We start from the raw sequence: 21421 nt of genomic DNA, 5'->3' as shown, positions 1-21421 counted from the left end.
TTTTATTCAAACACCTCCGTTTTTCCTGGAGTTTTTACTAGGAATCCTAACACTCAGCAGATATATCTAAATGTCATGTAATTGGCACGAGACACAACTCAGTACATTGCACTAAGCACTAGTTACTGTTACGATCAATAGCATTACGTACTTGGCACCAGATATAGCTCTGTATTTAATATGACTTATCATATTATGCCATATATGGCACAACAGGTAGCTCCTAACATTGGGGCTGGCACCTAGGGTTGCACAGATTTCAGAGACCTATATGTACTGTAAGTAGCTGTGGAGCCTGCCTTGCTACCTGTTTACTGAACTGGACGTTAACTTAAAAGTTGCTGGACAGAATTATGAAATCAGCTCTTGTTCATTAAAAATCTTGTCATACACTAGTCACCAGATTGGAGGTCCTGCAAAGCACTAGCCACCGGATTCAAGGCCATGGCCACCATACTGGCCATCATCTTAAAAACACCAACCACCAGATTAAAGGTACTGTCATATACTGGCTACCAGATTTGAGGTGTTGCTATATACTAGCCACCAATTTGGAGGGCCTGTTAACTGTTTATGCTTGCACAGATAGCATAAAAAGTTTCCTGTCCATCAGATTGGATGTCTGCTATATATGTTGTTCACCAGAATGGGCTTTGTTTTGTATTCTAGCTACCTGCATGGATTGCATTCTAATTATTATAATGATTGGTGCAGCAGAAAGGTTGTAGGGGATCCAAGAATTTTAATGCCAGTCTTGAAAGCATTAAATGATAAAGGAAGACATGACAAGCTGGGGTAATCTGGAATAACAGCGCCTAAGAAGTGACCTAATTAATATTTACAAGTATATTCAAGTATATTGCAATCAATGCAGAGATTTGTCTGATAAACTCTACAGATGACAAGGGTACATAAGTTTTTCATGTTCAGGATAATCAGACTGAGGATTTTACTAACAAAGGAGATGGTGAGGGCATTGGCTAGATGCTTAAACATTGGTTGGTTATCTTTCTTACAAGCAATGTTATCAATAGTTATAATTAGTTATAATTAGAAAGCACACGGCTAGGGTGATTGGCCATGGAATTAATCTGATTTACATATGCTGGATCAGGCTTTTTTTTCCCTGTGAGGTTACATTGTCAGCTGTCATTCTCAATGTTTTATTTTATCTCTTTCTGGATCAACACTTCCTCCCTTGGGGCTCTCATCTCCTCTTTCGGTCTTCAGTATCACCTATATGCTGATGATATTCAACTCTACATCTCTTCTCCTGATTTTTCCTCCTCCCTCCTCTCTCGTGTAACTGACTGCCTCTCAGCCATCTCATCCTGGATGTCCTCTCGCTTTCTTAAAATTAACATCTCCAAAACCGAACTCATTGTCTTTCCCCTCCCCAGGCTCCCTTCCCACCATGACCTCTCTATCGTTGTTAACAACCCCACTATCTCCTCTGTCACCCAACTCAGCTGCCTAGGTGTCACTCTCGACTCCTCTCTCTCTTTTGCCCCCCACATTCAATCTCTTGCTCAAGCCTGTCGCTTTCAACTCCGTAACATTGCCCGCATCCGTCCCTTCCTCTCTCAAGATGCCACCAAAACTATCATCCATGCTCCCATCATCTCCCGTCTCGACTACTGCAACCTCCTCCTTACTGGCCTCCCCTGCTCCCGCCTTGCCCCCCTTCGCTCTATACTCAATGCGGCTGCGAGACTCTTCTTCCTCTCACGCCGATCCTTCTCTGCCTCCCCTCTCTGTCTTTCCTTACACAGGCTCCCCTTCCCCTACAGAATCCTTTTCAAACTCCTCACCACTACTTACAAGGCTCTCTCTTAGTCTACTGCCCCTTACATCTCTAACCTCCTCTCCATTCACACTCCCGCCCACTCCCTGCGCTCAGCCAATGATCGCCGCCTCTCCTCCACTCTGATCACTTCTTCCCACTCTAGAATCCAAGACTTCTCCCGTGCTGCCCCCCTTCACTGGAACGACCTCCCTCGCTCCATTCGTCTCTCACCCAATCTGTGCTCCTTCAAACGGGCTCTTAAAACTCACCTGTTCCTTAAGGCCTACCAACCATCCACTTAACCTCTCACCTCTTCTGGTTCTCCCCTGCCCCCTTTCTCTCTCCCCGTTGCTTCACTGGCTCCCTTATGTACCCGATTCTGTTTACCCTCCCTTAGGATGTAAGCTCGTATGAGCAGGGCCCATCTTCCCTCCTGTCTCCATACCTGTTCTTCTGCTCCGTCTCTACTGTATCTGCCTACCTGGAGTTTCTGAAGTACTAGTACTTTGTGTTTATTGTTCTGTACTGTCTTACCCTGTATAGTCTACTGTTTGTACCATGTACGGCGCTGCGGAAACCTTGTGGTGCCTTACAAATAAACGATGATAATAATAATAATAATAACACATTTATTATTTATAAAAAGGTTGCACTTGATGGACTTGTGTTAAGTATGGAACACCTTTATATAACAGACTAAAGAGAAAAATATATGAGTATACAAATAATAATAGTGTACTGTGAACTAATTACATAAACTAAGCAGATCTCTTTGAACAAATGACATGGAAATTCGATAGTTGGCATAGCATCGGGAGTAGTGTTAACATTTTTGAGGTTTTGGTACATTATTCCTGATTGCAGCTGTAATGGACATAGAACAAGGTTAGTAATATTCATACTTGTATAGTGTAATATATATTTGTATGAACCTATCAAAATAGAGTATAAACATTATAACAAATATTGTTGTGCACAGACTTGCTTTTGGGTGAACAGAACAATAATGTGCTGTGCTAGTGTGGTTCTCTGGGACTAACACAACACAGTTGGACCAGGTTCTGAAGACAGAGTAGTTGGAATACCTCAAACAAAGGATGAAAGTAGTCATGAGTCAAAGATTAGAGGGTAGGATCAAGGTCAGGAAAAAAAAGGCACAATTCAGAAGTCCGAAAGCATTAGAAGACACAGGATAAGGTAGCATTAAATGATGCTCTAGAGCAACACATTGGATTGGAGCAGGGTAAGAACAATATTTCAAAACCAGTGAGTGTAACACCCTAGTAAGACTGAATAACATGAATTTTATAGATCACTTATAAGGTCAATCAAGAAAATCAATTAGCAGCTTAAAAAATAAAAACTCTATTTAGAGTTCCCCTTTAAAATGAGGTGAAATCTGAGTTGAAGCCTCAGCACAAAGTATAATGGATAAGCAAAGTATATCTGGTGTGAGAAAATCCTTATGTAAAAATAGAATAGTTGCATCACTGTTTAATAAATAGGTAAATTTGGAAACATCAGAGTTTTTGCAATGAATTTGCAAAGTGACCACATCAAAGTGTAATTAATTGGAAGGGAGAGGGTAGGAGAATGTTTGTAGTACATGATTTACTTTTATATTTGCACACAAAGTTCACTCCTCCTTCCTCACTCCTGTCCAGCACACATGAGTAGCAATTTGTCCTGTAGGTATATCAAGTACAAATGATTTTGTCCATCTTCCCTCTTTTTCTTTCCTCTGCACAGTGTGATTGACAACTATAAATCAACCACTGCATACTCTATTGACAGATGCTGATGGGGGCTTGTTTCTAGTGGCAGAGGTGAATATAATACTGAATGGCTTGTAGAGATGCTTTTTGTTGATTACTCTCCAGTGCATTGTAATTTAAAGTGATTAGAGGTGAGTGAAACTTCCATGGTTTAGATCCTAAACAATTTGCCTTGCCTACCAGAAAATGTGTTATTTGGCTGAATAATTGTCCAGAAAAGAAAATGTTTGGCAAAAATGTGAATAGATTTTAGTTTATACTAAGAAAAAAAGCAATGTAACAAATCATCATGATTTGATTTAGCGACTGGAAATACTATGGATTTTCTTTTGACATAGGAAGTGTTTGGTACACGTCATGGCAGACAGTGAGAAAGAGCAGGAGAGAGGGAATTATTTTTTTGCTTTTTGCTTCCTTTCATTTTTATCATGTCTGGGAGACGTGGTTGTAATCAGTACCAGTATATTGCAGAATTTACAGAGGCATTTTTATAGTGTAAGGACATAGCTTGATTTGTTTTTACAATGGTAGCTTTTGCTTTGATTAAAGGATAAAGGTAGACATTTTTGCTTACTTGTCTTTTTGACCCCTTCTAGATTATTTAGGTGTAATGTGGCAATTGAGTTTTATGGTCATTTTAGAGTAGCTTTGGTGGTGGTGTTACTTGCCACCACTGTGTTCTTCACAGAATCCCTCCCATACAGAATCTTCTCTGCTTTCTACTTTTTTGTGCTCGTCTTTGGTGATAGCAATGTAAGATTATATTTCTTCTTCAGAATTGGTGCTCAGTGCCTAATGTTACTAGGTATGATGGGTCTACTTTAATGAAACAGAGTTGCACAGAAACAGAATGTGAACAAATGTGGGCAATATATTATATTTTGCATAATACAATTTATAATCAACTTAGTTATAAATCCATATAAACGCATTTGGTGATTTTTTAAATAATCCACTATAAGCCATATAACTCCCCTCCAGTCTTCAGGACCTATAGTTGCTTGACATTACACTTTAAGATGACAGTGAGCACTATCTATAGCCGTCTTAACGCATGGGCATGCTGGGTTGTTGCCCGAGGGCCCCACGAGCATTGGGGACCCATAAGATTGCCAACTTTTCAGTATATTATCCCAGGAGATTTATTCAGAACCTTCAAACCCTCTTTATTAAAACATTTAGATGGACTAATCACCTCAGTATCAGTTTCGCAGCACAATGTAGCAACAGCGTTTGAACTGGCTTTCACACATGTGTATAGAAAATGACATCCTGAAGACCCCTGACTTCAAGCCAATTATAAAGCAATTTTCTGCACAAAAGGTTTGCAAATGTTTGTGTTGAACACTTGAATAATAATAATAATAATAATAATAATAATAATGAATAATTCATTGTAATTTTATACTGTGCCATCTCCGTCTGTATGATTTACCAACTAAGTACCAATTTTATGTTGTTTCTCAACTTCAGGGCTCATGTTATATTGTCCAAACATTTGGCTAAACAGCATGTTGTTTAATGTTTAAACACTGATTTTGTTGGTGGTACCAATAAATATAAGCTTAATTTTCTCAATAATTTACATTTTTATTCCTGTGAGTGGTTGTGTAGGTGGGGCCACAGTGCACTGCTTTGCCCGGGGGTCTATAATGCTGATAAGACGACCCTGTTACCAGCCCCTTGGCCTGTATTCTTTATATAGGGGGGATTGATTATCTTGGATTATAACTGACATTTATGCCTCCATCCCCTTAATAAACAATCTGCAACATTCAGATTCATATTTCCCTAAGAGCACCCTTTGTTTTATATATGTATTTCCTGAACTAATTTACTAGCTCACAACCGCAATACAATGCATCCTGCGGGATTAAAGTGCTTATGCTTACTAAAATGACTAGTTGCCCAGACAGAATAAAAGCAGAAAAATCCAATATTCTTACTTAGTAGATTTTGAAATCCTTTAAACTCATATTAATTGCATGAAGAAAAAAGGCAAATTTTTAGGAAGCTGATGCAAAGTGGTCGTAGCCTATCTTACATTAAATCCCTCTGCACATACCCAGAAAGTGGGCACCCTATTTTTTGTTCAATGTTTCATGGTTTGGCTATGCATCCATACTGTAACTGTAATGTAACCCCTCTTCATTACTATGTTGGCCCATAATCCTTGCAAAGAGTACTTAAATGACATGATACTAATACACGGCCCCATTCTTCTTTTATTGTGCCAAGTACACTATCCTGTTGAGGAGTTATTTACAGTGTCTTACCCACACTGTCTCTAAATCATCTTAACATCACTATTCAAATTATCTGTATATAATTGCATTTCATACTTATAATTTTTTGACATTTAACTCATTGAAAGTGCAATTGCCATTTGCATTCAGATATTACTCCAACTTCATGTTGTCTTATTGTCTTCAAATATACTGTTCACTATAGCTTAGTTAATATTATACTCCATGTATTTTGTATTCTATTGTTATCATCCAATCATCTTGTGATTACTGTACTCTGCACATTTTTCACAGTTTCAGAGATTACTACTTGGTTTACATCATCCAATTCTTGTGTATGGAATACATGCTCAGTTTTTACTGCACCCACAATTGGTTTGGTTGGGTTTGGTTTATAATTGCCTCTTTTTTCTCAAATACAGAGAAATGGGTGGTGCCAATTATTTGATTTACTTTAAACCAGTTGAGCCCAAAAAACTGTCCGTCTTATAAATGCCTTGTTCTCAGCTAAATATCTCACTAGCAGTGGTTTAAATGTTTATACTATACTTTATTTCAATTGAGCAATTAAAAATGTCTTACAAAACAATTCCTTTTTACTCAAAGAAATATTGCAGTAGGTATTGTTAGAGTGATTGCAATATACTTGATACCAGCTTGGTTAAGTGTACAGTGAGAATGTGTTCAGTGTTGTCGGTGGAATATTAATGCAAAAAATGCTTAAACATTGGCCTAAAATAAATATGCAGACTTTATAAAAAATGTATCATCTACATATACATATATATATACATATACATACTGTATATAAAAGGTTAACATTAAATTAATTATGAACGAATAACCACTACATCAAAATGAAAGATAAAATATTGAAAACATAAATATATATTATTACAAAAAGCTTAACTGTAATTCAACTAGCCCTAGTAGAATGTAAAAAAAAATATATAAATTTTACCAGTGTAAAACATTAGTTTTCAAATTTAACAACCAGCTTACTCCAACCCATAATGGCTACTGGTACAACTAAAGTGACTTGAAGCAATGGATTATATTTGACAACATTGTCTTTTAGCACTTTCTTTTGAATCTTCATAGATACCTAGTTTACAGGTTAGGGGGTATATTTACTAAACTGCAGGTTTTGAAAAGTGGAGATGTTGCCTATAGCAACCAGTCAGATTCTAGCTGTCATTTATTTAGTGCATTCTACAAAATGACAGCTAGAATCTGATTGGTTGCTATAGGCAACATCTTCACTTTTTCAAACCTGCAGTTTAGTAAATCTAGCCCTAGGTCTTTCTCTTTGCTCACAGCCAAAAAAAAAAAAAAAAATGTTTTTAGGTGTGGAAAAATATAACAGAGAAAAAATTTCTTGTAAGAAATGCTGATTTTACTTGCAGATAGATTAACAGATTTTAGATGAATAGATTTTCTGGACAAATATATGTGATATTGTAGCCAATATTTGAGGATCATAACAAAGCAAATTCTGTCCAATTTGCTAATTTGTACTAATGTCAATGTGGATACTTCTACATTAGCACTGTTTAAATACAGTACTAGGTAACCAGTTACCAAATAAAATGCTTCCTTGATACATGATTTAAAGCCAAGGCTGTTATTGACAGTCAGCTCAGAAATAGGTAAGTCATACCTCCTAACATTTAAAACTCAATCAAGAAACGGGAATACCTTCTTCAATAGTGTGGCATGGCTGCATCACGTTAGGGTTATGTCCATATCACAAGCACTAGACCACTCCCAAACTCTGGCAAAATGCTCAACATGAGATATGATTAAGGTGATAACATTCAAGAATATTTAGTTGTTCTAAGCAGAATCAAAGAAACAAATGTATTTTTTCTCAATTTTTAATTAAAACAAACTGTCTAGTTGTTATTTTTAATTACTGATTTTCTCTTTTGCCTAGCGCAACCTGTGTGGTCTGTACTGCTGTATTGGTTATTAAAATGCATCTTTTTTTCAAAGAGTTCACCTGGGAGGATTATGAAGTAAATATTTCATATTTCTTCTAGGCCTTTCATATGAAGGGATTTTCATTCATTCAATACAGCAACCTAATGTTGATATTAACTGTTGTATAAAGGTCTTTCTGAAATAATAAACCTTTATGAAAAAATAAAATTTGTCCAGAGAACTATGTTTACTATAAAATTGACAGATCTCTGACCTTTATAAAAACCCTGATGTAAAAGAATTATAAACACTCAGGTTTCAGCAAAAATCTTTATTTGCTTAAATTGTTGAATCTGCGCAGCTCTGAAATATTAATGGAGAAAGTTTGTCAAATTTGGAAGACACAACTTTGCATCATTGATAACAATAAGTGGTACAATTCATGAAAATGAGGTGTAGCACTTTTTTCCTTCTCTCTGATAATCAATTTTCCCCATAATGGACCATATTGAAGCCCCTTCAGAGACATAAAGCAACCAAAACAGGCTTATTTAGTAACATAAACTGGAATGTATACAAAGAAAAAAGTTATAAATGTTAAATAAAAAGAACAGTATTGGTGGGGAATAAAAACAAAACAAATTAAATATAAATGACAGAAATAGTGAAAAATAATAAACCACTGAAGCCTGTGTTTCTCTCTGTAAGACTAAAATACTTCTTGGTCCCAGCTCTTGACTTCTAAAGAATTATTCTGCTTCTCCACAGACAGAACTATGCCCAATCCAGATTTAGGGCCCTACGTAGAGGTGGATACAATTTCCATCTAAAACTCAGACATAAATAGCACCTGAAAACAATGCAAAGTTTACACGGTTATGTGTTAAGGAGTAGCATGAGATCCTCAACTGCTAGAACAGCTTTGCGAGATGTTCACCTTTAGCAGCCCCCTTTTGCGAGGAACTTGTTACGTTCCACAGTACCTGGTTGCCCCCAAGATTTAAGCTCGGGAAGTAGCAGTTGTTGATCAAGCACTTGTTCGGTGTAGTGGACAGAACATGGTAGGACGTAGTAAGCAACCAAGATGTTAATAGCAGAACTCAGAGCCAGACAGGCAGGGGTTAATGCAGAGTAACAGACAAGCTTAGGTCAGGAGCAGGAGAAATTAGCATTTCCTTTTAACAAGAACAAATCTGTTCAGCGAGCTGAGGTCAGAATGCAGAAGAGAATACTTAAAACAATCCAGGTCAGAACTATAACAGGATACAAGTCACACTAGGTCAAGCAGGAACTATCACCAGCATTGGACTGGTTTTCAAACGACATCTGGTTTTTAAATATGCAGGACTTTCTGTCTTCAAAAATTTAATTTTTCAAGGTATTGACGCCTGGCTAAATAGGAGGAAATAAAAATGTTTAAAGACTTGCTTAATAGACCATATTATTTTTCTAAATCCAATTTCTACAATTTCAACCGAATCAGATTATCTTACTATTATCATACTATTGATAAAGATGTCACAACCTGTTTCGTGATTTATCAAATTTTTATTTGAACATTGTAGCATCAAACAGTATTGCATTGCAAGTAAGCCACATTTTTTACCTCAATTTTATCCACACATAGACATGTGTATTATTGGTAAACATTTCGTACCTATGTGTAAGAGAGGAGCTGCTTTCTAGTGCAAATTATGCTTTATCAGCAACAGCTTTTATAACAAAATCATGCACACCATAAAATACTTGCTCATCACAGAACAATAGAATCAGGCTGTCTAGTACCAATTCCATTGGAATTGGTACTAGACAGAAGAATTAATGAATAAATCTTCATTCAGTTCTCTATAGAAATAAAAATATATAGAATTGTGCACAAAGACAAATCCCGACTTTCATCAATGATATTCATCATTGAAGCATAAAAGAGTTGTAACAGGCCACCCACTTATTTAGAACCCTCAATGGATTCCCACTAATTAATTTTGTTAGACCCTTACCTAACTTTCCCCCCCCCACAGGTTTCTTAGTCATTTAATTAAATAGTTAAACCTTTTGTCACTAGCTAAAATGTGTACAATATGACTTACAGAATTAGAAAATACTATTTTAGATGAAGATCTTTTATAGTACAGACACAACCCATCCTTGTCAGTATCTGTCTGCAGACATTCAATTATGCCATCAAAAAGGTATATGTCAAAGATCAACTGGCAGTATTGATTCCATGGTTTTATGTTCCTTCTGTACCTAAAAAGACATTCTACTCTTGTGATCGCTTGTCTAATTTTATATTTTATTTGCACTTGTGAAATGTTAACTTTTCAAATCATATTTTTATGCAGACATGTTTACGTTAAAAGTGTTGAACAAACCAGTTAAATAGTGACTACATCAATATATTCTCTTGTAAATGTGTTCACTCACCAATGTGTTTATTTCATTTTAAAGTCTATGCCAAGTGAATCTTTCATAGATGTCAGTTTTTGCTACTGATTCATAGGGTTAAGTCCTTTAAAAAATAAAATACCTTGAAGGGCTAGTCAAACACGTAAAACTGCCTATTACTAAAGGTTTGGTTAAAAAAGTAAAAAAAAAAAAAGTGTCAGCAACTCATTCAGCATCCTCAAAATATCTTCCTATGTTTATATTTTAAACATAAATTAGAGCTGACAGACCAATTTTCCTATGTAAAAAGCATGTATGTGTTTCTATGCACGTGTTTTTGCATGCACATCTGTGGTGAAAGCCGGGGGTCCAATCAGGTTTACATTACAAACCTCGTTCTTGTGATGGCATGTTTTGAGCACAAACATACAATATTTTTTCTTATTTAGTACCTTTACCGTTTTTAGCCTTGACTATATGCCCTATGGCAGAAATATTGCTTTAGTCTTCATTGTGAAATTGATATGTCATGGTCCATGTTAGGACTTTATATCTACACAATAAAGTAGTTTTTCCTTGCTCTTAGTTTTGTGCATTTGCATAACTCTTACGCACCCATCCCTAAATCAGCTCTATGCTGTATTGATTGTCGATCAAAATATCTTTCTGATGGTTTAGAATCTACCCTCAATCCATTACCCAGACACCTACTAAAGATATTACATAACATCCTCTGCACTCCAGCAAGCATGATTATTTTATCTAAATTTGTCAGGCTGGGTTGTCTAGTACAATGCACTATCCTGGAAACAATATTATAGGAGTGTCAGTACTTTGAAACTATTATTTCAATTTCAGCAAGCATAGCATAAGGGAAGGTAGTCAAGATTACAGTCAGATAATAAATCAAAAATGTCGCTACTTACTTTACTCTGCATTTCTCTACCTATATGTCATAATTTGGAGCTTTTATTGATTAAACAGATAAACACCCTCTCACCTTTCTCTTCTCTGGATGTTCATGGTTGTAGATTGAAAAAGTGCATATCATTTTGCAAGTTCTTAATGACTTAAGTATTTGTATTATTTCCTTTAATTAATGCAAGTTTAAGCAATTTTAATGGAAAGATTTTCTCCCTCAGACAGTAAAAAAAATCAACTTCTTTGATGCACCATCTACATACATCATTGGTTTAAACATTCTCCAGGTGAGACTGCCTGGGAAATAGTGTAGTCTTGCCAAACTAACAATTACTGACTTAAGTTTTCCTTTAATAAATATTAGGTGAAAAGCATCTATTAAAACATTTTAGAGCCACCTAAATATATTTTTACATGCAAAAATGTACTAATAGGTTCTGGATATATGACTTCTTCATTGTGCATGAATAATTAGTCTCAATTCATAGACATAAAAAAAGACCTAGTTGTCCCAGGTTGATCTCGTCAAGAGGTACTTACAACGAGCATGTTTATTTAAATCATTAACGGTTAATGTTTGATTTAACAAATCATGTTATGTCAGTAAAAGCTAATACATTATTGCCTTTGATGGTTGTAAAGTGAACACAAAAATCTATCCACAGTAGTAATGAATTTAATCTTCCTAATTCAATTTATTCTCAGTCAATCAAGTGTTTATATTCTAGCATTTGCTAAACTTAGCAGAAAGCTCTAATTTATTACTTTAAAATCTACGAAAGTCTCAAATTGTCAGGAGTGCTAATCACTTTAAAAGTATAGGCAATAAACCTTAGTGTTTTTAATACCACTGACTTTCATTTTATCATTCTTTCAACAAACTTACATTAATTTTACAGTCAAAACTATTACTTTTGATAAGAGAATAGTGAACTTGGCTCAATTTGGGTTTATTTCTGTTTAAACAGAAAAACACTCATTTGCAAGTAGAAAATTATCATGAACATATTCAGTTTTATAGCTGGATAATACAAATTGGTATATTTTGGTATATTTTATACTGAAAGCAAATAAATTGATTTGTAGATAAGAAAAACAAGCATACATATATGAGCTTTATGTCATACAAGCTAACCCGTGCATGATACTTATGCATTCTAGTCAAATCAAGCTACTTAAGGTGTTAAAAAGGTTCTTGTCATGCATTTGGGCCATAGCCCAGGCCTCCTCAGGGGAAGAGCGTTACTTCCCGATGCAAGCGCCCTTTTTTAATGTGGTTTTGTCCACATGTCACCACCTCATCATTTTTCTCCATCACCTCATCCTTCATCTTTATCGCCACACCTATCCAGATGTCTATCCAGACACAGGGATCTCTCTCAGCGGTCCTGAGTATCACACTCCTCTCACTCTGTCACCCTCGGCAACCACCAACCACTCCCCACTGTCACCCCCGGCAACCACCAACCACTCCCAACTGTCACCCCCGGCAACCACCAACAACTCCCAACTGTCACTTCTCCTTCAAGAAATATATATATATATTTTAAATCTTTATAAACACTTTTAACAATTAACAAATTAAATTAACAAATTAAAAACATCTTAGTATACCAAATTTCAGCCCTTTCTGAGTTTTTTGTCCCACACACACACTGAGAATTTAGTAGGTCAGTGTATAACTCCGCCCAGCAGGTGGCGCTGCAGCTTGTTTTTTTTTCCACACGCACACACACAGACTAACACACGCCACTAGGCTTATATATATTAGAATTGTGTTTGATCCTACGATCTTCCCAAATCATTTTGGCAGAAGCTATGAAGCTCTCAGTCCGTTCTTTCCCATTTGCCTTCCTTCACCTACTAACTTCTTGACACTGCCCCTGGTGTCACACTTAGGAATGAAGGGCCCCTGGGGGGAAGGCAATGGTAGGAGCCCATGGCACTTTGTGTACCCACTGAAGGTGTGTGGCTAGCCACAAAAGGGGGCATAATCGGCCCACAGACTAAAGTTTTTTTTTTTGGAGGGGTTGTGCCTAATTATACAGGTGCCACTGTAGCTTCCTAGTGCTGTATCCACCTGAACTACTTTCTTCAAATCCTCTCTTTGAAAATAGTCTCTCAAGTGGAAGTGTAACGAGTTACAGAGGTCTGCATAATGAATAAGTTCCAAAAGACAAAAAAATTATAGGATATATTATAAGTTATAAATTATCTATATTAATAAATGATAGGATAAGTTATAAGTTATATATTATCCATATTCTGCAAGGTTACTTTTAAAAATTAAAAACATTTATTTATAACATATATTTGTTATTTGTAATAATAGTAATATATAAAAAAATGTACATGCATTTACCTAGATCAAAGTGATGGAATCTTTTCTTTCTTTTTCTTTATCTCTATTGTCTTCTTGTCTTCTGATGTCTCTAGTGCAGCTTTAAAGGATGTGCAGGGAGAACAGCCTAGAGTCTGGTAGAGGAGAATGGAGATAGCTAATGTGCAGCAGCATGGGCTGTCTGACAGAAGGGAGGAGAAATGTGTCACAGGGCCAGTGGCAGCAAGGAGTGGCTGACAGCAAGGATTAGTGTGGAAGCTGGGAGGGGGAGTGTGGCAGATGGAGTGTCTGGCAGCAAGTACATGAATACCATTGGTGCCGTACTTTTCTTTTTTCTGTGGTGAATATCTATAACCTGGAATCAGAGAGAGTGTGGGTCCGACAGAGAATAGTGACCAGAAGCAAAGTGTGAGGGGAGATGAAAGGGGTATATACCTGGGCAAGTACATTAGAGAGAATTATAAATTTGAGTGGTCTCCTGGAATATAGTCCCTGTCATTCCATAATCTCCAGCAAGCTAGGGTGACATCCAGTTGGGAACCCATGCTTAGCACTATGCATCATTATATTGATTGACACACAGTTACTTCAATCCTTTAATAGGTTAGTGGGCTGGCAGTCCTCTGAGGCATGGCACCTACCCACCAAGCATACAGCCGTCATCTAGTCCTCAGCCCCACCTTCTAGGGAAAGGGAGCAAGGCCTACAGACAGTGGTGCCCAGTGAGCACTTTACATGAAATTCTGCTGGTCCAGTCTGACCCTGAGTGTACCATCACAAAACTATCACATAACAATACAAGTGAACAGTTTTAGAAGTTCACATACTAGTCACTGATTGTTTGGCTTTACTTGGTTTTATTTCTGATATAAGTGTAAAAATAATATCTCCAATGCTGTCCTTGTTTATTGTCTTTTGTCCACTTGTCTTTTTTTAGTCACAAAATAACTGAAATATTACCAGGTGTTTACACTTGTGTAAATTTTAAATTGAGAACTTTATTTGATTTTTTTGTTTAGGTACTTTATAAAACATGTTATGATGTGGAACTGCTATGGTTTTACTAATTGGAGGATTCTGAATTTCCCCCAATTTTTTTTTTTTATTACTATGTTGATTGTCCGATTTAGGACAAAGAAACCCTCCTCAGATTGAAAATCAGTGACATGCTGATCAAACCTGTGGCTGCTTTTTATTATTAGTTTGCTTATGTAACAGTTGACTTGCACAAATACATGGTTATATAATGTGTTTATTTAGACCATCTTGTTTTTTCTAAAATTGTATATTTATATATTTAATAATAATAACAATGCTCATCCTAGCAATTAAACTCAACAGCTCTAGGTAAAATAGGTGGAGACCATACAATACTTGCATAATGAATAGCAACTGCAAATGAACCACTGCATGCTATCATTAATGCAAAAACATATTACATTTAAAACCTTAATGCATCAAACCTCTGTAAACCCAGATCCCACGATCTCAAAGACAATACTTTTTACATTGCAAATACTGGTCCTGTTTGAACATTAAATTTAAAGATCATTAAAGTTAAATTCTAGAAAAAAATGTTGAATGTTGGTTCCAGTTGCAGGTGTTTAGTGTTTTACTGTATGTTTAAAAGTTTTATTCATTTTAATCTGTATTTCCATTTGAGAATTGTTCCTTTTCTGTCTGCATTCTAGAAATGATTAAAACTTAACTGCAATTTTTTTGGTGATTAGACATTGCACAGTTAATCAGTATCAAGAAAACAATTTGGTGACTCATAACAAGGGATTTTAATGTGTCATGTTTGTGTAATGTATTTTAAAATATTAAATAGCAAAGTCATTTAAGGTTAGTTTCCATGTTTGTTTAAACTTCATTTATTTCTCATTTGCGCAACATCCAAACCTCTTTAGATATTTTTCCTCCTCATTAGTCATAGATATCTCGATTAAGCTGTGACTAACATGGGAATGAATTTAGGTAGTGAATGAGGACCAGGAATCATGGCACAGCAAGACTTAAACCGATTAAATTTATTGAAGCAGTTAATAATGTGAATGCAATGCCAGAAGGTTATATTCTCTGTCCCATTAAAAGCATGCAAATCATACAAAAGTATGCATTTCTATATCTTTCTATCTCTGTACGAGCATCAATATGCTTTAAAAGCCAAGTGAATACATGAAAAATTACACAAATGTATTAATTTTGGTCTACCCTGTATGACTATGTACTGTACATAGTATTGCATTTTTGTTTATTAAAATGCAACATGATGTCCCACAATATGTAGATAAAAAAAATGGCAAAAAGTTTAATTATTCCCCTTTTAGTGTAGATTTATTTGCACTTAGTTTACACAATAGTAGTTTAATTTTTCCTGCCATCATTCCTTTTGATATACACAACTGCATTCTAAATGAAATTAAATGACTGAAATAATAGGGGCAGCCATTTTGCATAAATATTTGCTGCTTAATATACAAATGTCAGCTGTGCATTAGTTTTCTGATTTATATCAAACTTCTTACATAATATGCTTACTTTTTTTCAAGAAAATAATAGTTTTTTTAATATTTTTCCATCCTTTCCTTCTACCATTGATACAAATAATGATACTGGCAGCACTATGCAAATGAGAATGAATAGTATAATATAATAAATCTATACCATGAAATGTACCTTTATACAACAGCAAAAAAACTTGCAATATTAATAAAAAAGAATAATTTGTCTATCTGTACAGAGTGTGCTCTGGATGGCTGGTGTGGAGGAGCGAGTTCTCACTCCTATAACATGCCCCCCAGGTTGACATCAATGTGGGTGGGCATGGTTGGCGGAGATGAGTCATTTGAAAAGGCTGTGTACAAGAATTGAAGTGCTCGGAAAAAAAAACCCAGCATGTACTCTTGACAAGGTCAGCACATTTGAAAAATTCAAAATTATATAAAGAAGCTAGGTTCTAAGCTAGTATTTTAAGAAAATAAAAAAAGAAGTACAATTTATTTAAGGAATAGCTATATATATATATATATATATATATATATATATATACACACACACACACACCTCTCTGCTGCTGTTTAAAATAAAAAAAAGTGCTAAAGAACCAGCTCATTAGCTAAGCACAATTCAAGCAACAAACATCCACAAGTCACTGCATCATCACCAGGGAGGTCTATTATTTCAAATATTGGTTCCTTAACATCAAATCTATCTTTTTATATTAAACATTTTCTTAAGGGTCATGTTGCCTCCCTCAGATCTCATATTAAGCATACTATGAGTATTTTAATACTAATTCAGGAGATAATTTGGGGCCTGGGCTATGGCTTCCTAACTTTATATGTACAAGCCCTTTATACCCACATATTGGGAGTTGAGGCTGTGCAGAATACATTTCTCTTGGACAAAGAAATCTCATGGAAGCAACATGACTTTCTACTGGACCTTATATTTTTAAAATATTTTATTTTGTAAACCACCTTTATTTACAGCTACTGGGAACAGTGATGGGCACCAGGATTGCCCCAAGTTTTGCCAATTTGTATATGGGGAGGTTTGAAGGACATTACATAAGGGATGATCCAATCAGGCTGAGCCTAATGCCATTATATAGACAATTTCTTTATTATTTGGAAAGTGGGACCTGAGTTATCACTAAAATTTATTTATCACTTTAAAATCAAAAAATTCTAGTTTAAAATTCACACCAGTTTCATTATCACACAGTTCATTTCTTGGATGTCACCCTCTATGTACATGGTAATAAAATTATTTTAATAATTTAAAAAAAACACAGTGATTGCAACTACTTATTTTATACTAGTTTGCACCACAGGCCCTGGATTGATAATATTCCTAAGGGCTAAATTGGTCAACTGAGGAGAAATTATACTGTAGTCTTTAAAACACAGGCTGAGAAAATGTCTAATGATTTTCTTAAACAATGTTACCCTGATTCCCTAATAGAAGCGGCAATTGTACTCAAACAGGGTAGGAAATATTTTTTATTAATTTGTTAGAAGATTTTTAAGAAAAAGCAAAACTTAAAAAACATTCTAATCCCAAGTACTCTAAAGGAAAAAAAACCTTTGAAGCCAGACAAGTTATGGATCCCTACTAAACCAGTTGTAATAAATCAGTCTGTTTAACTTGGTATTTTATCAATAATTAGATATAATATATGGTTATTTCAGTAATGTTGATGGGGTTTGTTTTAGTTTTGTTTGATTGTTTAACCAGCTCAATAGTAACAATGTAACATGGAAGAACACTGGTGTGTTCAAATGAATTCATCGATCTCGATGGGGGTGTGCTTCATTCTAGATTTATAGAATACTGTGCCACAGATATTCTTTTAGCTTTGAAAAGTTCAGTTAATCTGATCAAAATGTGTCAGTGAACACTATCCCAGGGAAGGAATAATTAATGGATCACTAATCTGTTTAGTGTAAAAAATGATGTGGCTCAGCACTTTGTGCTGGTCGGAGAAATGGAAGCATTGAAACGCAAGGATAGGTGGCCAATGTAGGGGAAACACTTTATACATATGATCACTGTAAGCTTACTACTTTAATAAGTGCTGCTTATTAAACAGACTGATCCTATAGTTAATCCTACCCCTCGGGCAGATAATCTGTATTATGGAGAGTTATCTTCACACATGACTGTGTTTATTATTTGAATGTCTGGGTATACAGTACCAAGGACTATCTATTGTAATGTTTGATACTTGTAATACAGTGACTGGAAAATGTTCTCCCAGTTCAGATGTATGTTAAGTGTAGGGTCCCTTAACAGATCATTCATGATATTGTGCCTGCTGCTCTCTATTTTATATTGCATGGCTAAATACGGACATACTGCAAGATTGATTTTACGTGTTTTATGTTTTATGTTTAAAATGATTATATCATGCAGGATATTAGCTTTTTAAATTGGTGTTGCTAATATTAGATTGTACTAAACTATGTAGTTGTTTTTTCAGTGTCTTATTGACCTAAATAATGTAACAACTGAAATCTTGATTAAAGCTTAATTTCCAATCCCCACAGCACATCCAGCTTGCATGATCTGTACCAGTTACTATATAGCTTGTTATCACCCTGTACTATGTGTAAACAGTGCTGCTGTGCACATTCATAATTCTTTACACTTAACACTTACTGTGTATATACTATGAGTTTGTGTCGGGAACCACAGTGATGTAACCAGCTCTGTTGGGTACACCAAGTTCTATCCAACACAATCATTAGGGGTAGCTGTATGTATGTGTATGTATGTATGTATGTGTGCATGCCTGTACATAATGCATACATGTAAATATGCATGTTTGCTTATGTTTGTGTTTAGGTATTGTTTGTGAAATAAATAAATCTCTACTGGACTTACTTTATCAAATTGTATGAATTAATTTATATGAATTAAATCGATAAATAAACGCATCGATTTTCAGCTTGACGTTAGTTACCATTTGAAAGTATTTCCTTGATAAAAAGAAATCAGGAATTTACATACAACATATCTAGTTATGAATATAAATTGTCATAAAGTATGTCTTTCTGCAGGATTTTTAGCTTATTGTAAAGTAACACTTAATATCCAGAATATTTTGCAATCCAGTTTAGAGTAAATGATGACATTGACCTAAACGTTTTCAAATAACATCTATAAAATGTAAACTAGAAGAACATAATTTAGGTCATAGCAAGGTTACCAGTGATGAGATCAGAATATTCCTCTAAAAGATTCTATTTTGTAAAGCAATTTAATCTAACCAGTAAGCAACGGGTCTTTTAATCAGCATTCTGCCAGTGCAGTCATAAATATGTCTGTACAAAAGTGAATAGGGTGCACCAGAACGAGTTTAATGATTTGTCTTTATAATGTTAAAATGCATATGTCTACAGTATAAACCAAAAAAAGTAAAAATAAAAAAGATTGTTTAATGCTTTTCTGGAGTGCTGGATACTTGGGGCTAGATTTACTAAGCTGCGGGTTTGAAAAAGTGGGGATGTTGCTTATAGCAACCAATCAGATTCTAGCTTTCATTTATTTAGTACCTTCTACAAAATGACAGCTAGAATCTGATTGGTTGCTATGGGCAACATCCCCACTTTTTCAAACCTGCAGCATAGTAAATCTAGCCCCTGGTGTGGTAAGTAGGTAATCAGGCTACATATGCAGTCATTCATCCATTATCAGAAGCTAATTCCATGTTACAAGGATTTTAAAATCTGTACTGTTTTTAACTAACCAACGCATTTCATTGATTATTTGGTTCTGTCTGGGATATAAGAGCTGTGGATTCTTCTGCCCCTTATTTCAGATAAAATTAGTGTCATTAGGAATTTGTAATGATATTACAGCTTGGCAGATAGGGTGGCACTTCTCACTGTCTGCACAATGCCTCTATACCCTTTTGCAAGTGGTGCCATAGAATGTTCTCTTTTTTGTTATTTTCCCATGTTCAATTATTTATGCATGTGTGTCTATTTTTGTATTAAAATTTGAAAAATGAATTGCAAAAAATAAAATGCTTGTTTTTTTATCATCAATTCAATATATAGTCAAATATATAATCATAATATACAAAGAAACTTGAGCAACAATAAAATGCATATGACTATTATATTTGCACCAATAACTTTTGATAAAAGGCTAATATTTTTGCATAGTCTTCATTATTTAAAATATTTGCTTCTATTAAAATAGCAGGATCTAGCTAATATAATTAATCTGTAGAACTTAGTGGCATTGAAAGTACAATAAAAGCCTCAATAATGCAGTTTTATAAAAAATCCATCTGATAAGGCTATTATACCTTTTTTGGATGACAGGGTGTATAACGGTTTTTTGCCATGTCTTCATAACTCTGAGCATAATGAGGCTCCAAACAATAAAAGTCCTAATAATGGCAAAAATTAAATGTGTTTAATTAGCATCTACCAAGTGACATAACATTGTTTAATTGAATTATCTACTTAGTAATATTGTGTCTTTATCCTTGCTATTAGCAAGCTTTAATTTAAGTAACAGATATGTAACAGCTATCTAATAAAACTATCTATTACTATTAAAGTTAAATAGGGCAGACACACACTTTAATGTGCCATGAAGACATTATAATGAATATGTTGACAGTTATATTTTATGTAAGACACAAATTTAAAGAGATGTGAATATTTAGATTCACTGCTTGGCGTGATTTGCACATGAAGTCATGAATAAGTTGTTGCTGACTTTCAAGAGTGCTTAATTTGTTAGCCAAATGTTAATAAAGGTATTGATAAGGTCAACTAATTGATCGGCCTAGTCATTCAGTGATATCAATTAGTGTATACCAAGCTGTTGAAGATAAAAACTCCATGCTTATCCAGTGCATGTGCAATTAAACTGGTTTCATATTGTCTTGCCTGAATTGAAGTAGCTACTGATGATAATTTAAAACTGTAATATGGAACATAAGCCACATTGAGCATTTGGGCATGGAATTAGTAATTCTCCAGGGAATTTTGCGTTCAGTGTTCCATGCAAAACTACCTCGATCATGTTTGTTTTGCCCAAAGTTTTGATCCAACCTTATTATACTTAAACCATAACACATAACAGGATGAATTGAACTGCCGCCATCCCAACTCTATTTAGTCTATATATTCTGCAAAATGCGGAATGCCTAATTTACAAATACAGTGCGGAATAGTAATGGAAATTTGATTTTCATGGAATTTTGACACAACTTCACTTCTCTCAAGGCAAGGCCAGCACAATCTCCCCCTGTGCAATCCGTCGGGGCTCCCTAGGTTGAGCCATCCCCCACTCATCAAAAGTGGCACCCCCTCTGACATTGTGCTCCCACTCCCATTGCTTACCTTAGCAGGTGGGAAGTGAGAGGAGGAGACTTCATCTTTACCTTCTGGGGCTGACAATGTGACATCATAGCATTTTTTCCCTTTGCAAATTGCCCTAATAGCACATATAGCCATTTGTATATTGTGATTAAAATACAAAAGCTTAAAAAATACACCATAATGGTAATTGT

At 35.2% G+C, this 21421-nt stretch overlaps 1 protein-coding gene across 2 annotated transcripts in view; it reads left to right on the top strand.

Moving 5' to 3' along the window:
* SGCZ (sarcoglycan zeta) overlaps positions 1-21421 on the top strand; it is an 840489-nt gene that overhangs the window by 164211 nt on the left and 654857 nt on the right. Inside the window, exon 1 of one of the 2 annotated variants that reach the window (XM_075196215.1) lies at positions 3553-3612. The exons of the other annotated variant lie outside the window; for it this stretch is intronic. The gene's annotated coding sequence lies outside the window, so the exon portion shown is untranslated. Of the gene's footprint in view, positions 1-3552; positions 3613-21421 lie in introns of those variants that run through there. 2 annotated transcript variants of the gene reach the window in all.

This window comes from Mixophyes fleayi, chromosome 1 (genome assembly GCF_038048845.1).
Source record: "Mixophyes fleayi isolate aMixFle1 chromosome 1, aMixFle1.hap1, whole genome shotgun sequence".
NCBI classification, from domain to species: Eukaryota; Metazoa; Chordata; class Amphibia; order Anura; family Limnodynastidae; genus Mixophyes; species Mixophyes fleayi.
This window is presented reverse-complemented; position numbering and strand designations above follow the sequence as displayed.